At 27.3% G+C, this 27508-nt stretch overlaps 1 protein-coding gene across 2 annotated transcripts in view; it reads left to right on the plus strand.

The window, feature by feature from the left end:
• LOC107450737 (core alpha-(1,3)-fucosyltransferase) overlaps positions 1 to 27508 on the plus strand; it is a 156012-nt gene that overhangs the window by 35804 nt on the left and 92700 nt on the right. For both annotated transcript variants that reach the window (XM_016066611.4, XM_016066612.4), the window contains one exon: positions 11561 to 11627. The gene's annotated coding sequence lies outside the window, so the exon portion shown is untranslated. The remainder of the gene's footprint in view (positions 1 to 11560; positions 11628 to 27508) is intronic.

Genomic DNA, 27508 nt, shown 5'->3' on the forward strand with positions numbered 1-27508 from the left:
GCCAAACACCTTTTTAGTACAAGCTTTTTTGACTGTCCTAAATGCAAGCTCTGTCGCCTTGGGAAGAACATGGACCTGCCCCATATTTCCGTCTGTCCTGCACTCATCTCCTCTACTGTGTGTGGACGCTACTGGGAGGCTAGGGCCCGTAAGGGCTAAGCATGTCACTATGCATTCTATTCTATTTATCTCTTATTGCCTTGTTTTTCTTGTTATTTTATCCTTTTTGTTCTTTTAAATTGGCCTGCCATTTGATATAATAAAAAAATATAGTGGTTTGAAAATGTAAAAAACACTAAATATTTAAACAGAAATCACTTATAACTAATACTCGTACAAAACTCATGAGATACAGCATTATAATATATACCATAAAAATAGCATGTGTATTAATAATTTAAAACCTGTATTAAAATTTGAAAAGATAAGCATTTAATATGAACATATTGTTTTACATATGTTTATGGTTGTTAGCATATGATTACACGGATTTATACTTAATACCATTACATTTTTGACAATTTGATACCTATTAAATTTTAATTAATTTAATTAGTGATTTTGTGGAATATTTATGTAACTTTTGAATTTCAAAAATATTTGCGATCACTTGGTATTAAAAAAATCAAAAACAAGTTCTATAATTGTTTTGTTCGATAATTGTTTTCAGCTAATCATTTAACCACTTCGTGCTTATCAGCATTCTAGCAGGTGATAAAGAACTATTATAAAATAAGAGAGTTTAGTAATTGTATAAAATAGTAGTTTAATTTTAAGCAAAGCCTTTGCATGTGTTAAGGTTTTAAGATGAAAAGAAATGCATTAAGGAAATTCTCTGTTAAAGGCAGGAATAAAAAAAAATGAAAAGGAAAATTAGCCATCAATTTACGAAAAAGTTTCCATCAAAAATGTCTTTAAATTACTCAAAAACATACCTTTTACCTTTAATTTGAAATAAAAAGTAGCGAGGAGGCAGAAAAGCATTATATGGAGAAAGAAATGGTTGAAAACTGTACAGAGCATTGCCGAAATTTAAAAGCTTAAGATCTGCGTTACTGAGAATGAAATGACAGCATTAGCTTAAAAGCATAAAGGCTTAAAATTACTTCATTTGTGTCATAATAAAAATAAAATAAAATAAAACTCTAAGCTATGTGTTTATGCCAGTTTTAGAAAATATAAGGATTTTAAATTACCTGTTTATTACTTAGGTGTTCTTTATATGGATTTTAAAAATAATCGATAAGTTAAAAGAATATTTTCACCCAATTTGTCACAAGTTATGTAAGTTTTAAATAAACACATAGATTTTGTTATTAGTTCATGTTATCTTTGAGTAGTTTTGTATTAAATTTTGGAAAAGTGAGTGATGAATTAAACATATTTAATTCCTTAATGTTAAGAAGTCCAACGGGGTTAAAATCGGCAAATTCGATGAAAATTTAAATATTTTTTTATTTCCTATGTTTGAACTTTTTTTCATTAGCTTTCTGAATCTGATTGAATTTTTGTTCTCCGATTATTATAATCGAAGTTGTAGTTGTTTTTCCGTTTCTTCACAATTGGAAACAAAATAGTAATTACATACTTTTCAGATAAAACATTAATTTTGAAAATATCTCGTTACGCTAACACGCATTACAAAAAACATTTAATATTTGAAGCTTTATATGTAGATTTTTGGATAACGTTAGCTATGTTTTGAACTAAAAGCTAAGGTCTAAGCGTTAATTTGTTATTTTTAACATGCTTTAAGTAAGAATATTTCAAAATTTTGTTTACAAAATCAATACTGAAAAATATATTTATTTCTATTTCCTTGTACATTGGAAATAATTTAAAGAGTTTTGTTCAAACAACAGGTATTCATATTATTGATTAAGGAAATACATATTTTGATGTTTATACCTTACAATTTGTTGTAGAAACGATGGCGTGATGTAACAAATTTGTGGTTTTTATGTTTAAATTTGCCATTATTTTGAAGAAAAAAAAATTTTTTTTTTTAGAGTTTTAAAATTTACTTTTGATTTATAATGTTAGGACCCTTGCTTACTAAAATCAAAATCAAAATTTTAATTAAAGTTATTTAAAAAAAATTGCTTTAAATCCTATCGGATACCTTAGTATCTTTTTATAGGTAACTTGGTTTTATGTTTACATGGTTACTAAGTACAGGTAGTACCGTTACTTAAAATTTTTCCCTATTCCTATACCGGAATAATGTTCCGCATGTCATTATTTTAAATTTGTTTTTACCAGTTCTAAGTCTGGTTCTATTGCTTAGTGGTTTAGAACGTAGTGTTAATAACGTGAAGGTTGTGAATTTAACCCCCACCTCCTTCGGCATGCGTTACAATTGTAATTACGATTCATAATTTTTGAGAGTGTTCGTTATTGTTGTTTACCTAAGCAATATTTTACTGAAAACTTAAATAATTAGTATCAATAGTTGTGTAGATATGCAAATTTATACAAACTTTTTTTAACTAATTATTCAGTTATAAACTTCAAATCAAGGTTTATGTCAGTCCGTACCAAATTTACAAAAAGGAAACATTTTAGGGACAAATAATGCCATTTAAAAAGAAAAAAGGCTTAGAGAAATCATGAGACTAAGAAGTATGAATGATAATAAGAATTTTATAAAACAAAACAAAAAAATAAAAAACGAATTTTCTATGGTTCTGCACGTGAAAGTAAGAAATAAAATATTCAGTGTAACATGTAAGAAAAAAGTCACCAATAATTTCGTTTTGTTTTTTCATTCACTTTACATAAAGTTAATCTAAAAATGTGTTGAAAGAAATACTTTTTAATATTTTATAGAATGCAGAGGAAAAGCCGACTGTTTATGAATAACAATAATAGCACTAAATAAGCTGCCTAGTTTTTAACTGCTTTAAATTTTACTCCGTATTTCATATCTTATTTTCTCGGTCAAAAATTGTTTTAATTATTTTAAATGATTTTATTTAACAATATTTATTTTAAATGGAACTCAAAAGAAAATTAATTAAATGAGTTAGGTTACTAGTATATTTTCCTTAAAGTTGAAACAATATTAGAAGAGTTTGATACTAGCATGCTTTTACATTACGTAAGAGTAAATTTGCAAAGCACTTCAAATTTATTTCGACAGCAGTGAAACGTTGATACTTTGAATATGCAGTACACGGGATCGATATGTCAATATTGATACAATACTCTAATATTCGGATACATGAATAATACTTGTGTTGTTCAGATGAGATTTAAAACCATAATTTAACATTTTTCCTCAAATTTTTCTTTGGTCTGAACGTGTTTAAGCAACATTTCAGTATTATAGATTTATTTGAATTACAAATTTTTTATTTAAAAACATATAAGTTATTCATACAAAAGTAAAATTATAAGATAAAATATCATATGCTTCTTAAAAGGAGGTCAATGTCACAGACACTACAATTCTAATTTATCAGAGTTGTACGCGGGTACAATTACATGGTATTGTACCCTTGTAAAAATTACATGGTAATGACATTTCCGGCTTTAACAAAAAAAAAAAAAAAAAAATCGTAATTCCAATTAAAGCTAAATATACGGTAATCAAACCATTCATTTGAAAATTTTTTCGTCCATGTGGTAACGGTTTATCCAAAACTTTCAAAATACTAGTTATTACTACCACACACTTAGTAAAAAAAAACTGAAAAGTAACTACATATATGATTATTATGTTATTGTGATAAAATTACCTAATTTTACCACATTTACAAAATTTTATAACATATTATAAAACCATATTTAAAATCAATCGAATTTTTTGATATTTCCATACAGCCAGAAACACGATAATTTTTACCATGTTCTGGTAGTTTTATCTATACATTTATTCTCAGTGCTTAACCACAACAGTTATAATTATATTTTGTCTATAAACTGTCATGCAGAAAGAAAAAAAAATATTATGCTTAAGTTTATGTAGAAGAACGATGTAGAATGATAACAATTTTATGCATGCAACATTATTATATTTCAATATATTTATTACTAAATGGAAAAGAGAAATACTGCTACTCGATTATTAAATGCGATGGTCAACGTAAGTAAGGTAAAAAAGTTGAATAATTTGCGAATATTTGTATCTTAACTATTTTCCGAATTGGATTGCATTAAGATATTAGAAAAAAATCTGCGACAAATGCTTTATTCACTCGAATTTTATGTTTTTAAAACACATCATAATGGTGCAAGTAATAGTATCATGTTGCGTTTGATTTGCCCCAAGTGATTCCTAAATGATTGTTGAAGTACTTACGATTTTTGGCGCTACTTAATAAGAGCTATTAATATTAAATGAAATTAGAATCATTCTATAGAAGAAAGAAAATGCAAAAAATTTACAATACTTTTTCAAATTTGTTTTTAAAAAATCTAACAAATCGTAGTAATAGCTTTTTTATTATAAAAGTATCATATTAACCACGTATTTCTATGACTACTACGTTATTTCCTCGAGTTATATCTATGCAGGAAGAGAAAAAAAATATTCTGAAAAACTATCCGTTTAACTTGGCTATAAACTCTCGTATTTGGGTTGCATTATAATGTTAAGGCTAACCTATTAAGGTTTTTCTAACTAAAAATCCTTAAATGGTGCCTTCTTTCATTAAATGACATAAGTTTTTTGATAACTTTCAAAGAAATATTTAATACACGAAGAATAATATTCTGGTTTAAATACCATTCTGTAGGGATTTGATATTACTTGTTAAAAATACCATTCTGGTAGAAAAAAAACTTTACTCTATTTAAGCCATTTATTTGGTAGTTTTTCCGGAAATTCAGGCTTTCAAAATTACAGTTCTTATTACCATACATTTAGTAAAAATACAAAATTGAAAGGTAAATTTAACCAAATAAATGGTTTTTATACTATGCTCTTAGGTATCATGATAAAATTACCAAATTTTTATCGCGTATTATAAGACTATATTTTATTGTTAATTATACTTAAATCATGACAAAAGCATTTCGTTAAAAATTACCGAGCTTTTTGGTTTCCTATACAGCCAGAAACATGTTAAATTTTACCACATTAAGAAAATTGACTGTGCTTTTTTTCTCACAGTGTACCATTAAACTATTAACTGACATGTATTTACGAGAGATTCCGTCAAGTTTTTTTTTCCTCTTTAAGAATATTTCCTTCAATTATAGGAAAATATAACAACATTAAACATAATTAAAAAATTATAAATTAAGTAAAATATCTATTAGCTATAAAAAGCTGAAAATGCTATCGTTTAGTTATTTACGCATTTTAACTTTTTTCGTAAAATTACATAGTAACATTATTTTTAATTAAACGGATAAGAAATATTAAAATTTAACCGAATTTCCTGCAGTTCAAAATGAATTATTTGCGTGCTATGAAGTGATAGTGATCTATAATTCAGGATCTCTGCGTCGGTAACTCAATATAGTGTACACTGTAAAAAAACAACCTAGATAAAATTACTGTAAAAAATATTGACATTCTGGGTGTAGCATTATCAAAATGCATTTTATCCTAAAATTCATTTTCATCGCTAAGATTTATGCCATCTTTTTTTCAAAAATATTTATTTAATTAGAGTTATTCAATGATTTTATGGTAAACATAACTGTAAAAATGACAATATATATCTTATTTTTTGTTCCGTAAAAATTTAAGGTAAAATTAGATTTTATTGTAAAAAATACCAGCACCCTGAAGACTGGTCCTTTTTACCACATTTTTATCTGGAATATTTTACGGTGTAGGAATGCTAAAAATATGCAACTGAAAATTTATGAATAATAATAAAATTTTTTTTTTTAAGTATTGTGTACAATATTCAATGAATGCATAATAATTCATTTTCATAATCATTATTATAATTATAGGAGAGGGATCTGGAGAGAGAAGAAAATAAAATAGGAAACTATTCTAATCGTAAAATAATATAAAACACTTATTATTATTTTTAAATAAATTTTTTTGTTCTACTTTTCATATTTTTACAAGAATGGTTTTAATCCATTTTAAATTCCTGAAATAAAAAGTTTTTTGATTGAAAAGTAAACATCTATCTATCATCAACATTTTAATTTAAATGATCTTAATAACATAAAAAATATCTTATAAGTTTTAAGAAATTTGTTTCTCAGTATTTTTCGAAATATTTTGTCGATTTTTTCATTTAATTCTTAATTTAAAACAATAACTGAATACGTTTCAGCATTTTTATCCATTATTTTTGAGTACGTAAGAATATTTATGGTGAAATTATCATCATAATTCAAAATCATAATTTTTTGCAAATTTTTCTTTCTCTATTTTTTATAATATATTTTACTGCTAAGTAACTCTTGGATTATGTAATTAAGCTTTGCCATTCTGCTTCCCTCAAACCTGAATTTTATACCACATAAGCACTTTTAATTTATTTAATGCCTCTTTTTATGCCTGTATTATTGAATAAAGCAAAAAGGCAAATAAAAGCATTAAAAAAAAACTCGATGATGTTTCTTGGCACCAATTGAGGTTTTTTTTCCCCTCTTGAGAAAACTCTTCTCTTATAGGAAGTTAGAGTATTTAAAATCTAATTAGAGACCCTTACAGCTGCATTTAATGGAAAATTCTTGTAAGTTCACTTATTCCCTGCATACATCATTAAAGACAAACACTTTTAATGACTTAAAACGATCTTGATGTTTCTAGTATGCAGAGTGATGTATGTGGAGCCCCATAATTTGTGGTTAAATTACGGTTTTCGCATCTAGAATTACCGAGTACTTGACGCCGATTATTAATTTCATTAATAGCTTGACTTAAGTTTAGCGTAGAATCAGGAAAAATTCCCAACACATTTTTGGGATTAGGTCAGTGATTTTTTAATTGCCGTAAGCTTTCTGTTATAAACTTACATTAAAGTACTTCAGGTAATACCGCACTTATTTGAATGTTCTTATTCTTTTAAAAAGCATGATTAAAACATGTATATAAATTGCTTGAAAAAAGAAATATTACTAATAATTATTTAAAAAAAAAACAATTCTTCCAACTTTGCAAGTTTTTATTAATGTGAAAAAAATCAGCGCATTTAGTTTACAGTGCGCAAAAAAATAAACGTACCACTCTCAATAACATTTGATTTAATGATTGGACTTTCGCCTTCCAGTACTCGATTTTAACGGTACGAGGGGATGACCTCAAGTATTCTAATTAATTTGAGCAGGCGGTATTTCAAATTACGAAATCTGACACAAAAAGTACTTTCTTCGGAATAAACATACCTTTGTTTCGACGGATTTGGATTCCTGACCCCAAAAATATGGGGGGTAGGCTCAATCTGGGATCAAAGAAAGCACGTTTCTGTGTCTGATTTCGTAATTTAAAATACCGTCTGCACTAATTAATTAGTATATTTGAGGTCATCCCCTCAAACCATTCAGATTGAGTTCTAGAACGTGAAGATCCGACAATTAGATCAAAAGTTATTAAGGATGGTCTGTTTTTTATTTTGCACACTGCACAATAACCATTCTGTTAATCCACTTTAAATTCAATTATTTTAGCTGGTATTGTTTGCTTCATAAGCTCAAATGATTAATTTATTAAATTACATAAGATATGATTTGCATGCAGAGTATAATGCTATACTGCTTCTAACTAAGAAAAGAAACACTAGAGTGCACAAGAAACGCAAGGAGCGAATGCAGCATCATTATGCCAGGCATATTTGCGAGGCATCTAAATACTTATTCAGTGAAATTCAAATCTGGGACTGTCCCGCAGTGGACTGATCGTTCCCAGCAGATCACCGAAGTCAAGCATCACTGGTTGTGGTCAGTGTGCGGGTGGGTGACCAGTTGGATCAGTCTGACCACTGGATCAGAGACCGAAGATGTGCGGTATTGGTCCTCGTTAAACTGTTCTACCGTAAAGTGCTCGACTTCGCGTGCAGTTCGTTGGGCTACCGAAGCGGGGGTACCATCCCCTCTGCAGAGGATCAAAATTGTGATGGCATGTCCTCGAATCATCCTCAGGGATGTTTCCCAGACCGTCACCAATAGCACATTGTGCAGCTCTAGTGCGATGTAAATGAACTACAACAACAAATCTGAGATTGAGTTTTTTTTTACTTTTCATTAGAATGTAACTTGGTAAAGCAGTCAAAGAAACTAAAATCCTTGAATTAAAGTAATAGATTGTTTTTGAAATTTTGTAATTGAACAGCATTTTCGAATGCTTGTTGTTTTACTACACAAAAATGTAGGGTCTGATGTGAAATATCTGCCGCGTTTTCGATTCCTTTTGAAGTTTCAACAATTTATCTTGAAGTTTTGTGTCATTTATTAAATAACAGCATAATTTGCAGGAATTTAGGTACGCAATTTTTTAAAGTTATTTTGCCTTAATTCACCTAAGCAATTAGTTTTTTTGCATTTGCTATTGTCTTGTTTTATATTCATGATGAAAATATGAGTCTTTGTTTAGATTTGTAAAGTTAAATGCTAAAAATATGTTTGAGAATAATTGGTCTATGCCTAGTTGCAACCTCACTATTAAATTAATTGTCATTGATTTGGTTCATAGCTTATCTATTTTTGGTGATTGTGTTTCTAATTTCAATATTCATCCAAATGTAAATTTGTTAAGACTTTTGTAACATGTAGTATAAAATATGAGAAGAGAGGGATTTCTGAACAGATCTCTTATAAAATGAACCAGTCATGTTACTTAATTCATACATACTTATGTGTTAAAATGCTGTCTTAACAGGATCTATATGGGTGATTTTCAGATTTAAGGCATTTTTGAAATTAAATTCGTTTTAAAAATAAAATTAAAACTGATCATTCTTGGTGAATAACATTGATTCTTGTATCTGACTAGAACGTGCTTTAATATTCAGTGTCAAGATCTAATTAAAATTTAAATTGGGAGGATTATTTAAGTCATCATTAACCCAAAAAATACGATGACAGGCAGTGGACAATACTGTTAACAGGTAACAGAACGTGCAAGTAACATACCGGACAATCGTACTAAATTATTTTTTTACAACCATGTGCAAACCTTTTAGGCTTAAGACATCAAAGCTCGAATGTTTACTGGTCATAAACTCTGTACATGGCAAGCAATTAATAAAGCTTACTGATTAATTTTAGAAAACTTCGCAGCAGACTGAACTATAAAACAATACTCACATTTTGAACCCCAAAAATCTTAAAAACTAATATCTCATCTCATGATTGTTTGTTAAAACGTTTATCCTCTTATATACTGAATCATGAAAGCAATATTAAAATTTGGCAGTATCATCTACTGAGTAACTTCAAAAATGATTATCTTTGGTGACAAACCTGACAAAAATCCGAACATTTCTCTTGGACAACATAAAACAGCATACATCGGACATCAAAAATGCCTCAAATTTTATAATCCACCCCTATAGTATTATAAATTATTACTTATTTCTACTTACGTGTGAGTATTTTTTTTAGAATTTAATTACTATTTAGAATTTAATTATTTAGAACCTCGTTATATTCTTGAAAAAAATATACGAAAAAATACATAGACATTTTACTTTAATATGTAATAATATACAGTGCATTAGAGAAAAATAACTAGCTCTTTTTAATAAAAATGGCTGTTTTTTTATGAAATCAAAAATTTTAACCCTCCCTAATTTAATTAGCATTAAATTGCACTCATTTCGTTGACTTCAGCTTATTTTCTATCATTAACCTTAAAAAATGAACTTAAAGGTAAAAAAGGTAAAAGTATAAATTTGAATATTTCTACAATTTAAATTTGTTTTGTGATCGAATGTCTGAGCCATGTTGATGAGATATCGAATCGAGAATGCAAACAAATATATGAGTTAAAATTCAAATTGATTTCTAAAAATCAATTAATTGCATTCCTTTTTTTAAATAAAATTTTAAATGATTTGGTATATATATAAGAATAATATGAAAAAAAATACATAGATAAAAACTGAAGTTTGTTATCATATTTATAGATACGTCCAAAAAAAATTTTAGGCCGTTTCAAAAAGAAAAATACCTTACCTTATAAATTATTAGTTAGAAATTATACATATGCCATTGGCTGCAGTTAATTTTCAAGCACTACCTTTTGAAAATGGTTAAATTACGTGGAAACTCAGTTTCAAATTTTTCGTCATGTCTGTATCAAAGATAATATTCCCATGTCACATAAATATTTGGAATTTTACACTGTTTTCCAAATATTAAATACCTTGAAAAGGCACTTAAATTCTAATTAAAACTTCCGAAAGCAACTTCTTAATGAACATAACTCCCCTGGTCTTAGAGTTTATTATCAAAGCTAGGACATCAGTCTGATCGTCGTGGAGGCTTTCATTAAAAATTGAAACTTCTTAAATAATTCGCGAGTTTTATTTCTTTCTTGTGCCTGTCTGATTTAGAAAAGATTGATTAGATGTAAGAATCTCTTGCACTACCGGGATTTTATTCAGCCTAGGGAAAAGTTCAAATGAAATATTAATAAATAAATTTAAAGATAAAGTGCATTTCATAAAATTGAAATTCTCTGAAGTTCTGAAAATGAATTTTGGGGTTACGTAATGGGATGCTGAATAGTATCAAAAAACAAAGATTAGCTTAAAATTCAAATAATTTTTTTTCTACAGGTGAATTAGAAGAAATTATCAATAAGTAAAGAAAATTGTAAAGAGAAAATTAATAAAATGCATTTTTAGACGGATTTATAATTTGAATTTCAATAAAAGGTTGCAATTAAACTAGCCAAACCTGTTTGACTGCCAGAGGAAACAACTTGTCTTCCTCTCTATGGGGTTCGACAGATTATACTTTTGCAGTTTCGTTTCTGCCTCACTTAAATATTACTTGCAACCCTTAATATTTAAATATTTTTACCATCGATCTTAATAAAGATTAAAAGTATGCATGAAGGGTAGTATTTACGGCATGCACTGTATCTATACTTCTTAATCAAACGTTTGACTTTTGGTTATTGACTTTTACCAATCATACCAAGTGATTTCTAATCCGAGATATCTTGAAAATTAAACTAAATATACAAGAAAAATATTATATAAGTTTTTTTGCTGCAATTTCTGTTAAGAAAATTATTTCAAAATTAATGTCTCATGTTTTTGAAATTTAAAGGAATTAATATTTAAAAAAAAAACCCTTATCAGTTATATATTTAGAAGCAAATAATCACATTAGCTCTTAAACAAAGTTTAATTTTAGAATTGATAAACAAAGTAACGATATTTCCGAAATAATGATTATGGGTATGTAATATATATTATAACAGACATTTTACGCTTTTTTATCAGTCTATTATGTTTTAATGTCTAGACTTCTCTAATATGAATAAATAAAAGCTATGTTCAGTAACTCTTATCGATTTCTCTTTAAAAATAATATTTATATCAAAATGAAAGTAAGCAACATAGTATTTAGGATTTGGCATTTATCTAAATTGTATCTAAGATGTAATAAGAATTCTGTTTTCTATTAACAGGGAAAATTGATCTTCAATGCACGAAAGTTTTGATAGAAAACGCAGTAGGGAAGCTACACGTAATAAGGTAACTCCAAAATATATCATTTTCCTTATAACTATTTCTTTACTCACATTTCTACTACTAATTTTTTATTTGATATTAATTCGATTATCTTAAAATGATTGCTTTATAACTTTCTTTTCATTTGAAATGTTTTCATTAGATATTCAAAACGGAAACTTTGAAAACGTTTCGTATGTGTGTGTGAAATGAATTGTTTAAAAAAAGTAGCATTTTATTGAAGGAAAAGAAATGGATTTAAATATATAAAAATATCAAATTAAGTATACCATATAGAAACCATATTATCTTTAAATTTAATAATTATAATGTATAAATAATTATTATTTATCTTATTTGGAATTATTATTTACCTTATTGGTCAATATTATTTAATTATTTTATTAGTAAATACTATTTACCTTATTGGTAAATTATTATTTATCTTATTTGGAATATGAAATATATGTTTTTAAAGTGACATATTTAAAAAGTACAAATTTTGAATAAACTTATTATTTGCCAACATTTTCAGCAAACTGGCACATTTCACCTAGAATAGAATTAATTTTATATTTTTTAAATTTTTTAAGTGTCAAATAATGCGTACCGATTAAATTTTTTTTAATAAAAATCACAGAAAAAAAATTACAAAAAAATGTAAACGAAAACATTAAACGTAGTGGATTAGTGTCAAAAGTCCGAAACAAAACAATCTCTTTACTTCGAAATAACTAAAAGTTTTGAATTTTTTCAAGTGCTATTTCAGTGAAATGCTTCAATGGTGCTATTGTTAGAGAATAGAGTTCATAAGTCTTATAAGTTCGAGTTTATAAATTTTAAAACGATTAGAGTCACATATTTTATATCGAACAATATATATTTACTACATGATTCCAACAAAGATAGTTAAAAGCAGCAGATGTAGTTTCTTCTTTTTTTTTTGTTCCATTTATTCAAAACTGTTACTCGTATAAAACAATTTTTTTCGAGTTTTTATTTAATACTGACCTGAGCACTACCGGGAAATAATTAAATACCTAAATCTTTGCCATCTTTTTCATTTGGTGCACTTTAAATATAAACAATTTTTTTTAATTACTTTGAATACTATAAGATATTTTTCTTCATTTTTTATCAGTACTACAAAAAAGGAGATGGAAATTGTGTAAAACTAAAGAGTTAACATTGTTCAGAAATACTCTTGTTGAACTATTTGATTCGAGAATATATGAGAATATATGAGCTTTATATGAGTACTAATGCATCATTGCGAACGAAAGCCACAGTTAAATGATTATTCAAATGATTTTTTAACTGTTTAAAATCAACCACTTAATGGCAATATTAGTGTAAAACGAGCAATTAATTGTAACACTCTAAAAACAAATGAATCCAAATTCTTAGATATTTACTACTATTTTCAGTCATTGTGACTTCTAAATGTATTTATATTATCCCAAGTGAAAAGGTTGAAGGAATTAAAAAAATATCTGAATTGTTTGTTTAATTTTTCATTGTTTGGTGAGATATAAATTTTTAGTAAAAAATGTAATCAATGGGCATGTAAAAATTACTATATTACAGAGAAGATAAAATTATTTACAAAAATAGTTTAAAAATTAAACAAGTAGTAGAATGGAAACTGTAAAAAACTTTCGTCTGCACTCCCCGTGAATTTCACAGCAATAGAAATGAAGTTTCTTTTTGACTAATAGAAAAAAAATATCTGTTTCTCAAAAAGTAACACAAATAACGGTGGTTCTAGGTACCCTGCGTTTATCTCACTACCTCCTGATTGTTTTGAATTCGTTTTGAAAAGCTGGAATGTTTGAGAGGACCTGTACATAATCAAGTAAAACCCACTTAATTAAATGCATGTGAAAACAACGAAACCTTTAAATGGTTCTTTTAATGTTAGGAAATTTTAATTACATAATAGCTGATTTCTCAGTTATCTTCATTGAAAACTAAAAAACTTAGTTTTTGAGTTGTAAAGTTTGTTTTCTTTGTTTCGAAAACCAAATTATAATAAAAAAAGCTTTTTCTTAAAAAAATCGCATTTACTTTACAAGAAAGGTAAGCTTTAGTCTTTCATTGAAAATTCTAAATTGCATTAATCCTCCAATAAGTCAATTAGTTTGTTTAAAAAAGCTGTTGTGTCATGTAATTAATTACTATTACAGTATTGAAATGTTAAGTATTTCAGTAAAGTTATGCAGGCAAATTCTTACGTTTGTAACTGCATGGTTTTATATCAAAGAGTTACCAAATATTTAAAACCTAGAAATTTCTAAAATAAAATTACATTGTATGAAATAACTTTGCTTATATCTTGCATACCATTTACATTTGTTAAAAAAATAGCGATTTTTTAGCATAGTATTGTACAAAATAAAAAAACAAAACAAATAAGCAACACATTTTTCCCTTTATATTTATTTGTTTGGCCTGTATCTACATATGTATAAATGATATTTCAGTTTAGATAAAATGTATACATACGATTAAATAAAACATATAGTTAAATAAAGTAGGTAGTTGGGGTATACGAAATGATTTTCCTTATTTATAATATATCTTATGCTTTTCATCTCTAATAAAAAATCTACGCAAAATCTGTATTTTTAACCTGTTTTAGGTTATCAAAAATAGTTAAAATGAAAATTAAATGTCATACTATTGACAAATATTGGCAAAATTTGTCAATAGAAGTAAATTATATAAACTGTTAGAATTCGCTGTTGCAAAGTGTTTCTCAAATAACCAGATAAATAAAATAATTTTAAAAATTAAATAACTGAAAGACGGTTCCATGCGTTCTCTTTATGAAACTAATTTTCTTCCTACTAAGTTTAGAAATTAGGTGCAAATTCAGTAAAAGATATTCTGATAACCAGAGAAGAATTATAAAACAGTGTTATCAGAATAATCACAATTTGTAGCACAACGTTATGCAATTTCGACGACAAATTATTTCATTTGGAATGATCTGAGATGAGCAGGAAACATTGATTTTATAGTTTTCATAGTGAATAATGCCATCTCTTGACGAAGTTAGTAACTTATTGAGAAACTTGCTAAGAATAGTTCCCTAAGCAGAAAGTCATACATTTCTATAATTTTTTACCGTTTTTTTACATGGTTTTTTAAATCTTCCCTCTTTTTTATAACGCCTGTTAGTCTCTATTTTCCAAGATGTTTTAAAATATCAGCCCAATACTTAACACTTGAAAAGATGTGAGATAATTAGAACAATTTACACTAAAATTTTTTTAACTTACACTTGGCATAGTGTCAATCGCTCAATGATAAAAGGTATTTTAGGTTCTTTACATTCTGGAACTGAAAGAAGTTGAATCGAGTTGTATAGACATTTTAAAACTTAATAAACAAACTCTATAACTAATATGACTAACTATAACTAATATAACTAATAACCCAATTAACAAATATTTGTGATATTTATGACACATAATTTTTTCGGACATTTAATAACATTGATACCTAAGCCAAAATTCTCATGAACAAAATAAAAATAAATTTGTTTTAAAAGAATTGCCCTCCGGATATATCATTCTATTTAATTACAATTAAAAGTTCATTACGCAAACTATGATGTGTCATCGACTTGAAGGCCAATTTAATTACGTCCTCTTATTTCAGCCTGCAGACTGGAATTCGAATTTAATTCGCCTTCTTAACTCCCTTTATTGGCGCACTCTGCAAGCCGATTTAAAGGAGTCTCTCGATAAAGCCAAAACTTTAGCCCAACTTGTTAGCCAAGTCGACATGCAAGTTGAATGCTTAAAGTAAGGTGCTGTCAAAAGATGGCGACTCCCCTTCAGGCACACTCGTTAGAATACTAGGAAGTCTATTCCAAAAGTGTAATTTGTGTAAATTGGAAACGGTCTTCCTCGTGTCTGAAAAGGGCATTCAGAAGAGATATTTGTCGCTTACTTGATTAAAGTATTCGGTATAGCCGGTCTACGAAAAATTAAATTTCGAAACTTTCGTATAATATTATGATACTTATAATGAGAATTTCTTAATATCATCCGGCTAAGTTTATTTATTTCTTAATTAAAAGTGAAAATATATACTTCATATTCAGGTAGTAGTTATGAATATTGTTCTTAAAATAAATTAGTTTAGCTACTTAACGATTTTTTTTGTTTAATTTTGAATGATTTTCCTTTGTACTATTGTAAAAAAAAGTTTTCAAGAGAGAGTCATTCCTATTTTGTCTTAAAATAATTAGGAAAAATAGGAAAAAGTGTGCCTGCAGTAAAGGTTATTCCTATTTCATCTTAAAAAAATAGAAATGACTTTTACTGCAGACGCACTTTGCAAGTTGATTTATAGAGTCTTTTGATAAAGACAAAACTTCGCCTCAACTTGTTAGCCAAGTCGGCATGCAAGTTTAATGCTTAAGAGTAAGGTGCTGTAAAATATGGTGACTTCCCATCAGGCACACTTATTAGAATTCTAGGAAACCTATTCCAGAAGTATAATTTGTGTAAATTGGAAACGGTCTATCTCGTGTCTGGAAAGAACATTTAGAAAAGATATTTGCGGCTTACTTGATTTGAACGTATTTGGTATAGCCAGTCTTCTAAAAATTAAATTTTGTAACTTCGTATAATTTTATGATACTTATAATAAGAATTTCTGGTATGAATTTCATCGAACTAAGATTATTTATTTCTTTATTAAAAGCGCAATTATATTTCATACTCAGACAGTTGTTATAAATATTATTCTTGAATTAAATTGGTTTGAATTCTTAAGAAATTGTGAAAGATTTTGCGTTGTACTATTGACTATTGTGAGAAGGAATTGGGCAGAGAGAGTCATTTCTATTATTTAAAAGAAAAAATAGGAGTGAACTTTTCTATTGGTGCACATTGTAAGTCGTTTTAAAGTCTCGATAAAGCGAAAACTTCACGACAACTTTTTAGTCAAGACGACGTTCAAGTTGAATGCTTTAAGTAAGATGCTGTCAAAAGATGGTGACTTTTCTTCAGGCAGTATCGTAAGGATGCTAAGAAAGTCTATTCCAGAAGTGTAATTTGTGTAAATTATAGAAGCGGTCTTTCTTGAATTTCGAAGAGATATTTACCGCTCACATCAAATTTTCAAAGACCGGTGACATTGCATAAAATATTCGGAATCATTGGTCTTTGAAAAATTGTATTTAGAGCTTTAGTAAAATTTTATGACAGTTAAAATACGATTTCTCTTTACAAATATTTTTCATCCAAAAACATTTAATTTTTAATTAAAATTAAAATTTTATTTTATTTTTTAATAGTAATGATTTTAAATGAATAGACTAATTCTATTCGATTTTATTTCCGAAAAACAATTTTGTGCATTTGTGAGAGATTTTTAGAGGGGTTTTTATTTAACAGTTAATATTCAAGTTATTTAATAGCCACATTTTTCGGATTATGATGAACAATTTCAAAAAATACTTAGTATTCTTTTGCACATTTTTAATAAATTTTAGATTCTCAATGCTATTTATTCCTATTTTTTAATTGTTTGTAAACAAATGTACTCTAATATTGCTTGTTTTGCACTAAAACAATTCTTTATACTAATACACGCGAGCCAAAACCGACATACGATCTATATTATTCAGGTGTATTCGACATAACCCTTAAATGGTTAGCCAAATTCTCTTATAACTAGATTTTAAAATTAACAACGTCTGATTGTAAAACTTCAAAGTTCGAGTTTAAAGAAGCAATGTTATAATTCTTGAAAGAAATTAAACATTTTAATTGCAATTATTTAGGCAAAATTAATAAAAAAATAACATTAAAAGCGTATTTTTGTCCTGTCCGTTAGAAGTTCAGAGCCATAAATGGAGCGCAGTTCAGAGCTACGGTGTGATGTACTAGCTAGCAGGATTTTCCAGTGGTCGGCAAATCAGTCCCTAAAAATGCCTTTCGAGATTAAAAAAAAAGTAAATTACATAAAAGAAAGTATACAACAGCATGATAAAAAATGTGCAGGGCACAAAATAAGAAACTGACCACCCCGAGTAATTTTTGATTTAATGATCGGATCGTTGCGTTTTAAGACTCAAACTTAATGGTTTAAAGGGGTGACCTCAAATATATTATTTACTTTGTGCAGACGGTAATTTAAGTTACAAAATCAGACACAAAAACGTACTTCTCTGAATAAGCATTGCCTTTTTTTTCGATGGATTCAAATTCCTAACCCTCAAAATGTAGGATTTAGCCGCAATCGGGAAAATATGTTCCCAATAGTTAAGTCAGAAAAATGATCCAAAGTTTGGAAACCTTAATTAAATTTTACTTTTTGCGCATTTCACCATACTTCGGGAATTTTTAAGCGAATTGAAAAATTTTTGCATCTAATTATAAAATTCGTTTATCCAAAGATGCAAAAAATAGGTTTTAGTAAATATTTTTTAAAATTATTTTATAAAATAACAGTAAAAAAAATTTGAATATCAAGGTATACAGTTTTTAACATCATTTTAATAAAAGCAATTATCGTGGAAAAATACACATTTTGAGCGAAATCTGTCGAATAGTTCATTCGATCACAGGTTTTTCAGGGTGCTTCGCTTTTTATTTTGTGCGCTGTACTGCAAAATGGAATTTTAACTTAAATATTCGCAAACCAACACTATAAAATAAAGAAATAGACTTCCTTCTTCTTGATTTTCACAAAAAATTTTTTTTTCAAAATTATGTTTGATAACTGAATTTTTTACTCTTAAAGCTGTTTTGAGGCACAAAAATTTTTCTTTTTTAATTTAAAACCAATAATTTTCGTTAAATAAAATGTTACTTATAAGTCAGTACTTTTTTTTGGTACTCCATAAAGTTAATCTTTCATTGGTTTTTTTTTCTTTTAATTTCATATAAAATAAATAATTTAGAAAACGCAATTCAAAATAAAGCGGTTCGTAGAAGGATTAAGGATTTTCTAAACTATAGAAATAAAACAATTCAACATCTTTAAATTCTAGCAATAAAATACAAAATACAAATATAATTTAGAGCCATCTCAAGCTTAATGAATGGAGACTTGAAAAAATTTAAAATTAATGAATTCCGTGATTTGACATTGCAAGAAGCCCATTTTTGATAATGCTTTTATTTCAGTGATGTCTAATGAGATGGTTTTGCCATTTGAATGACAAAAAAAAGTGAGAGTATTCAGTTAAATTTATTATAGTTTTATTTCTATTTTATTTTATTTTCTTAGAAGAATCTAAATAATTAATGAATGGTTGCATTTAAATGTGAATGCCAGGAAAAAAAAGCATAATCTAACTTTATCCATACATGTATTTAATTAGAATAACGTGAGATTTTTGTTTCCTCTTATTGAAGCTAATTATTTCGCATCTTATTTTATAGCCCTAAGTTAATTTCACAGGGAACCGATTTGAGTAAAAATGGTTGCAGGATTTTAGACTCTCACGTAATAGCCGTTATTTTGACTCGTAGTTTTTTCTTTAATAATTTCTTTTAATTTTCCATTATAATCGCAGTTATTCTTTAAAGCTATAAATTTTTATAATAATCGTCAACGTTTCGTATTTTTCTAGTAGCTCTACAATTAATGCTTGCCCTTTAACATGTGTTAGAAAAGCTTAAAATTGTTTTTAAAAATATTTTGAGTAAGGCGATCAGAAATTGTGAATTTTGAACTAGTAAAAGTAGTATGAGCGTTCTGTATATGCGTATAATGGTAGTGTGCTGTGATTGATTTATCAAAATAACTTTAACCTAAAAGATGCGAAGAGCGTAGGCTAAACTGCACTGTAAAAAATTCGAGATCAAATTGCGATAAAAAGTAACGGCATTCAGGGTGCCAGTACTTTTTACCGTAACATGTAATGGAACAAAAATCCAATAGACCGTATTTTTTACTGTAATAATTACGTTAAAATAACTGAACCACTCTAACTACGCAAATGCTACTGTGAAAAATTCGGGTATAAATATTTTACGGTAAAAATGGATTTTATGGCAAAAAAGGATTTTACTGTGAAAATGATTTTACGGATGACGCAGCCAAAGTATCGTTTTTTGATCCATAATATCTTGCAGTGTAAGGTTTGATATTTCAAAGACCGAAACCAATTCATTGTCTAATAAGTAGTAATAAAATTTAATGTACATAACTGTAATAATAATCAAAATTATAGAAAATATATTTGCCAATTGTTATTCTGATAACTTATAGCATAATAAATGTATAAATTTAAATGACTACGTTTTTTTAATAATTTTATAACATTCTTTTTTTACATATTTTTATACTTAGACTTTTATCTTTTTTTATGTTTTCGATAAATGAAAAGAAAAACAAGAATCCATAAAAATGGACAAAACTAGAAGTACAAAAATTGCGTCACCACTATTCAATTTCTACAAACAGAAATTTTTTTATATAAATTGGGAAACATGTTTAACAACGTTTTTTTTAACTGAAGAATCTAAAAACATAAAAGAGTTATGAACTTCATGAAATACTCTTTACTTTAAACGAACGCCATAACTCAAAAACTTTTTAATCAAACTTGAATTCTCTGGACGCGTTGAAGTTTGTTTTGATGTTTTATGCAGTAAACTGCACAAGCTTTTCTGTTATATTATACACCGTCTTGCTGAATAAACTTTGTTTTGGACTTTAAAAATCGAATTTACTCAAACGTCTATATTTCACTTGTTCTTATTTTTTTCTGAGTTGCGTATTATAAACAAGTTTGCATTTGATTTCAACGTTTTTATTGTTTGTGAGTGTAGCGAGGAATTTTTCTGGAAAATATATTTCGTTTAAATGGATCTGACTTTTTAGATATAAAAAAATTAAATATGCTTAGAAATGCTAACCGTTATGTTTTTGCTGACTCGGTTGTCTGAATTTTTGTATCAAATCACTATTCATCATTTCTTATTTATCTTTAAAGTGATATTTATCTGCTTTTGTAAAAAAAAAAGCTTAATAGTTTTTCGTTAGTGTTTTGCTGTTTGAAGTAACTTAAAACATGTCTCTATTTATGAGATTGAGAGAAATGAACGGAAACACATAAAATTTATATACAAAAATTATATATAAATTTCAAAAATATAATTTAGAGTTTCTGGTATCACTAGCCTTCAAACTTTTTTATCTATTGCCGGTGAGTTTTAAAAAAAATCTGATATCTAAATCCTCCTTATGAATATTTTGGCAATGCCTAGTGATTTGCTTTAAAAATATAAAATAGCAAATTAAGATTTAATTAAAAATGTTACGTATGATTACTTTTTCTCGTAATATTGAATATTTATATAAAATATATTTATCGTTCATGTAACTGCGATATTTTTTGTGCAAAAAAAATAGTATTAAGAAAATAAGTTGAACATCATAATGTTAAAAATAATATGTAAATTATATTTAATACAGTTTAATAAATTATATTTAATACAGTTTAATAAATGCTACAAAAAAAAATATACCTGTTTAGTGCCCACTTTCCATTAGAGATGAGTTCGCTTTTGGGGGTTGCCCTCCCAAGCCCAAAGAATTTTAATCCAAGCCCACTCGAGTCCGAGACACATAGGATTATTTAGAGCCGGAGTTCACCTGAGATATTTGATATTAAAGGCCACATTTTGTGGTCACGATATTAGGCTTTTGCCAAAATTTTATTATACCGTATCGGCTAATAATAAAGTAATTATCATCTATGTATATTTTTAAACGAATCTATTTTGTACAATGAGATACTTCCCACAACTTCCAATCGTATGATGAAAGTAAATATGATTGGTGTAAACTTAACATCTTCAGAAATTTTACTAATTACGTAAAAAAAAGGAAATTGTTTTCTCGATTCGGAATTAGATAATCTATGAAACGTTTTCATATTTTTGTTAAGAACTTACATTTAATCAGTTTTATGATATTTTTCATCATTCATTGACAATGATAACCAGGATAATTTTTAACGCATCCACAAATTTGGTTTTAACACATAAATTAGTAAATTACTTTGCATATTTTTAAGAACGTTTTTGTTCAGAATGCTGTTATTTAAAAATCATTAATTTTAACAATGATAAAATGAACTGATAACTGAATTGAACCTACTTTATTTCGGTGTTGATCTGCAAGTTTTATTAAAAATAAATGATAAACACAACTATTTGAGAAAACTCTTAAAGAAAGTTATTACTTTCTTTAACACATTGGAAAAAAAAGCATTTTTCAAATCACTTTCTGAGAAATGCTCAATAGTGAAGGAAATCAAATGTGAGAGAAATGTTTTAAATCGATTTCACATTTAAATATGGAGGAGTTAGTTAAAACATCTTTCAGATTTAACTAACATTAAAACGCAACTCCTTAGATAATGGTAGTACACCCTTTATTCAATGAAATTTTTAAGATTCTAAGCCAACTCGTCATATTTTTAATTAAAATTGAAAACAAAAGCTAGTGTTCATAAAATGCTGTTAAAGTTTCACAACTTTGTTTACACACGCGAGCACCTGTATGATGGAGCTCATTTACATTCGATGTCTTTTGTTCGGCTATGCTATTAATCTTGGCAATGTAAATACCCATGTTGCGGTAGCGTGTAAATTATATCTCTTTTCGGTAACATATTTTTTTATTATTATTTTATTTTTATTGCGTGACCCTGAAAGAGCGTGCTTTGTATTAAAGCAAGCTACTATTTTACTACGATTCAATCGTGATGGTTGTATGCGTAAATAAAGTCGCAGCTGAATTTCATTAATGACTACTGTGAGGATGAAAATATAACATAATTTATGGTCAATCATTAGCTTAGATCAATAAATTTAGTCATCTATTGTTTCAAAGTGTTGTTTAGTAACTATTCTTCATTTCGTACAACCTTCAGGATTTTTTTTTGAGTCATGGCATTTGAATTTCATTGAAAGTAATAGATGCCTGAACATCTGAAATGCCAGTTGTTAAGATAATGAGTTTCATATTGAAATGCATTTTAAATATGTCTTTGCAGTCCTTGAAAAGCGTTAATTTCTTTAATTTACGAAAACGTGTTGAAATAAAGCAGTTAAGACTTATTATTTATCTCTAGTATGGCTAACCAGATTTTCGACGAGGACCGAAATATGCAAGAAACAGTTACAACGAAATAAATGTTACTTTTTGCATCAAATAACAGCTTATCAACAATTTTTCATTAAAATTTATAATTTTTAACTAGAAAAATCCACTTTTTTCTTCTTTATATTTCCGTACATCCATTGGCTTTATTTGCGTAATTGTGCATATGTTTTTTTAACAACTTTCATAAATTCCACTCAAATGTATTTTCAGATTATTTTCAAACTATTATTTTATGCATTATTTTTCCTTGTTTACTAAGAGATACATTTTGTGTAGTTCGTTTTTATAGTAATAGAATATAAAAGAAAACTGCAAAATGGCAGAATACATTGTAACCAATTTTGAAAAAGAAAAACGAAATCTGAAATTTTGCGAATTACTTTTGGCTGCGGAGCGTGTGCTTGAAAGCACACGAGTTGCCTGACGTACCTTGAATATGTTACTATAAAATGCGGTTTTTATTCATTTAGTATTTATTTTAAAATAATTTTTTTTCAAGATGTTTCATAAATTTTTATTTTAATATACCTTAGTCTTCATTATATTCTTTACTTAACTTATTATCATTTCTGATTTAACTAAATAAATCAATACATAGCTGCTGAAATTTAAAAGTGTACTTTGCAAATCTAAATAATTTGGAAAAATTACTGGCGCATTGGATTGCTTGTTGCAAAGTAATAAAAATTAATAATAGTAATTAAAATTTTTTATATAAAACTAAACTTAACACATCTTATTTGTTTAAGAAACATCTTATGCAGATATAATTCAATAAAAACATAATAAAAACACTTTGATTTTTTTTCTTTTTGATAAACTTTAAATGAGACGAAAATTTTTTTCTAAGATTGTGGTTTCTACACATCTTACGATATAAATTAGCTTCTTTTTCTTCTTAATTTTTCTAATTTAAAAGTTCTTAAGAATTTTTAGCATACTTCTAATCCGAAAAAAGTTTTAGTATCTAATGTATCATAAATAGCAGCTGTAGGTTTTAATGATTAGCGTAAGATAATCAGCATTTTCTTAAAATTCGCTATCATCTTAAAAAAATTATTTTTGATTAATTGGATCAATTAAAGTTACGGTAAATAAAACATATTCAGCTCAGTTTATTTTGCAAAAAAAATAATAAAATATTGGCGATGCTTCAAAACCATATCCCATAAAAATAAGATTTACAACTAACGGCAGGTGAATATCAACACGTTTTAATGAGTAGAATGTCACGTTAAGGTTAAAGCAAAAAAAAATGATGAATTCCATGCCTCAAATAATTAAATTTATTCTACTTTTGGGGATATTTCTCATTTTATGATTTTATGATATTGAGAAAGACTTCATCCCTTTAACAGAATTTTCAGTAAATTAAATTTGCGATGAATAAGCCATTAATTGTTAAGCTAAAGTTAAGGTTTCGATTAAACAATTTAATCGTTTGTTGTGAAAAGGGCAGGCTTGCTTAAACTATAGTATATTTAAAGGGACACACCTTCGTGTGTTTTTCATGAAAGGAAACTTTCTTTCATAAAATATTTTTTGAATTTCAGAGCAGAAGAAATATTTATTTATTTTATTTGCAAAATAGTAAGTTTGCAATAAATAAGCAATTCATTGCAAAGCTTAAGTCATTACATTTCGATTAAAATATTCGATCGTTTTGCAATCAACAGAGCAAGAATACTTAAATTATAGTATAGTTAAAGGGCACATCATCATTTAATGACATATGAAAGCTTAAAGTGACAACTATTAAACATTATTTTTCTTATACTCGCGATATTTATATTTTAAGAATTTTATATGGTACTTGCTAAGTTTCACCACTATAGAACGCTTTGCATTGTTTAAAATTTTGTTGAAAGAGAGACGAAAAACAAATACTGATTCTATTGATAACAATAATTATTATGGAGAGTTAAATTTGGATGAACACAATATTTTTCTTATGAGAAAACTTTTGAATGTTACTAAAAAGTGTTATATTCTTACTAAATATAGTTAAACATCACCAAATTCAGCGAAAAAAAGGATTGTTCGACACGAAACTATTAGAAGGTGATGTAAAAAGGCTATAGTAAGCTTGGTTAGGCCAGAAGTCTAGCGTGCAATTATATGAAGAAAAAAAAACAGAGGCATATTTAATAAAGAAAAAAAAATTCTGAAAGTCAATGTTAAATTAATCAAAACCTATCACATGTAACACGGAAATTACTGTAAAAGTGATACGAAAAGTGATAGATAGTTTGATCTTTTTTGTATGTATAGGGTACTTAGTAGATATATTCAGGCTTTGTTACATTAACGAAGTACGTCGAATTCCTTCTTTTCAAATAAGATGATACTTATTGTTTAATCTTTTTTTATTTTTATTAGTTTATATTTATAGAATTTTTTCCCTTCTCTTCTTATGATCTCACACAGTGACATGCTTATTTTCTTCGAATAGATATGTATCTCATGATTAATTTCTATTAGTTTTTTGTCAATTCGAATTTCTAACACTGCTAGTTTTAGTACGTAAAACGCTCAAACTTGGCACACCCTGGCCAACTCTGGCTCCTAAGTCATTAATCCTTATAATCAGTCATGCTTAATGTCTTTATAGTTTCACACGTTTTGAATCCAGATTTCATTATATTTATTCCGGAAGTTTTCTGTTGAAAATACCGAATAATTTTGAATCACACTATTCCAAACAAAATGGTTTTATGACGAATTAAAAAAATTTCTGTGTACCTAAAAAATACTTACTATTTTACAATCATTTTCGAGGCAATTTTTTTATCAAAGGATATTTTAACACGACACAATGAACTCTTACTTATGCGCCGGCTTAGGGGACCAACAGAAAAGAACATTAAAGTGAAAACCGAGATTCTAAAACGCAACATAAATTCCTATGAGAGCATGTATTAAAATGATTCTAGACATTAAAAGTTAATATTTATAATGTCTTGGTATTTACTTTAACTATACAAAGAAAAATTTTTTTTAACATGACTAATAACAATTTATTTTCTTACAAAATAATGCATGAAGATGTATGTTTTGTTTTTGCTCATGAATTAAAAAATGAAACATTTTTTTCAAGTTCGCACGAGTAACAAAAGGGAGTTTAAGTAACTGAATTGAACTGCAATGAGTCACAAATAAGGTCAAAAGCATCTGATGCTTTCGCATGATTTGGAGGTACTTTTGCATCCTCTACATCATCATCAGCGATGGTCTTATACATCTCTGAATTTTATTGTTACCAAATTATCATCAACATCTACGAATTCATTGAAAGAAACAAGTCCATCAGATGCAATTTGCCCCTCTTGGTCACTAATGTCAATTTCCCAATATTTTTCAACTTCTTCAATTTGATCATTTTATTCATTTTCATCAGAAAAAAGAAATCCAGTTTATTGAATCACTTCTTTATGCTAGAATGTCCAATACTTCTTCATGCAGCTCATACCATATTCGTTACATCAAGAATTTAAATTTTTACATCGGTACATCGGTTTACATTTTACATCTATTGAATCTATTTTGGCAAGATATCGACGAATCAAAATTTTCCTTTTAAGCAACGGATTATATCTAAATCCATAGGTTGAAAATGAACTATTGCAGCATATCCAGCAACATATTTCTTTTAATCTGTAACAAAGATAATTTATTTGTTTTAATATTTTAATAAAACTTTTTTTTTCTGAAGAAAAATCAGACTTTTTTCAGGAAAAAAAGTACTATTCTAAGGAAAATTTCAGCGCATAACTAAAATATATTTAGTTTCAAAGCGATGCATTAACGAATGATAATTATTATTATTTTCCAATATAATGACCACGGATATAAATGACCACGACATATAAATGAAAAATGCGCATGAAAGAGGTTTTTCTAAATTAATATCTAATGAAAACCTATGCTTTGAAAGATTCAGAAATAAAAATGGCATAATCTTCATCCTCTTTAGCTTCTATAAGTTTTCCGAAATAATTTTTTAAAACATGCCCGTAATACCAATATACCATAAAGTCTCCAAAGTAATCTTTCAAAGCTACTAAAGTCATACTTCAAATAACGCTCTAAAACTATCAACGAACATAACTCTACAAGTTTGTTCTGATTATTCCCTAGATCTAAAACGCTTCCAAATATCCTTCAGCACTTTTATCAAAAATCCTGCCACCGTATTTCTATCTCTATTTCTATTTAATAAAAGAAACCCTCTCGGTTCATGTAATTCCTTACATCCCTTAAAAAAGATAAAGTACTTTAATGGAATATGTTCTTTAAAAATTAAAGAAGACTGTGTACCTAAAATTACTTCCTATTTTACAGACATTTCCAAAGCAATTTATTTTAAAAATAATATTTTAATACAATTTTTAATAGAATAGATTTTTCAAAATTAATATTTAATTAAAGCCTTTAAAATATCTAAAATAATATAAAAATGCCATAATCTATCTCTTCTTTAACTACTAATCTAGTATAAATTTGTAAAATAATCTTTCAAAACATGATAGTAATACCAAAATACTATAAGCCTCAAAAATAATCTTTCAAAACTACCAAAATCATACATCAAATAACGCTCTAAAACTTTCAAAAATCATATCTCTAAAAGTTTGGACTGATTATTCACAAGATCTGAAACTCTTCCAAATATCATACAGCAGTTTTATCAAAAACCCTGCAACCTTATTTCTTTCTCTATTTCTATTTAATAAAAGAAGCCCTCTCTCGGTTCACGT

This window comes from Parasteatoda tepidariorum, chromosome 10 (assembly GCF_982258835.1).
Source record: "Parasteatoda tepidariorum strain Cologne lab strain chromosome 10, Ptep-v5.0, whole genome shotgun sequence".
NCBI classification, from domain to species: Eukaryota; Metazoa; Arthropoda; class Arachnida; order Araneae; family Theridiidae; genus Parasteatoda; species Parasteatoda tepidariorum.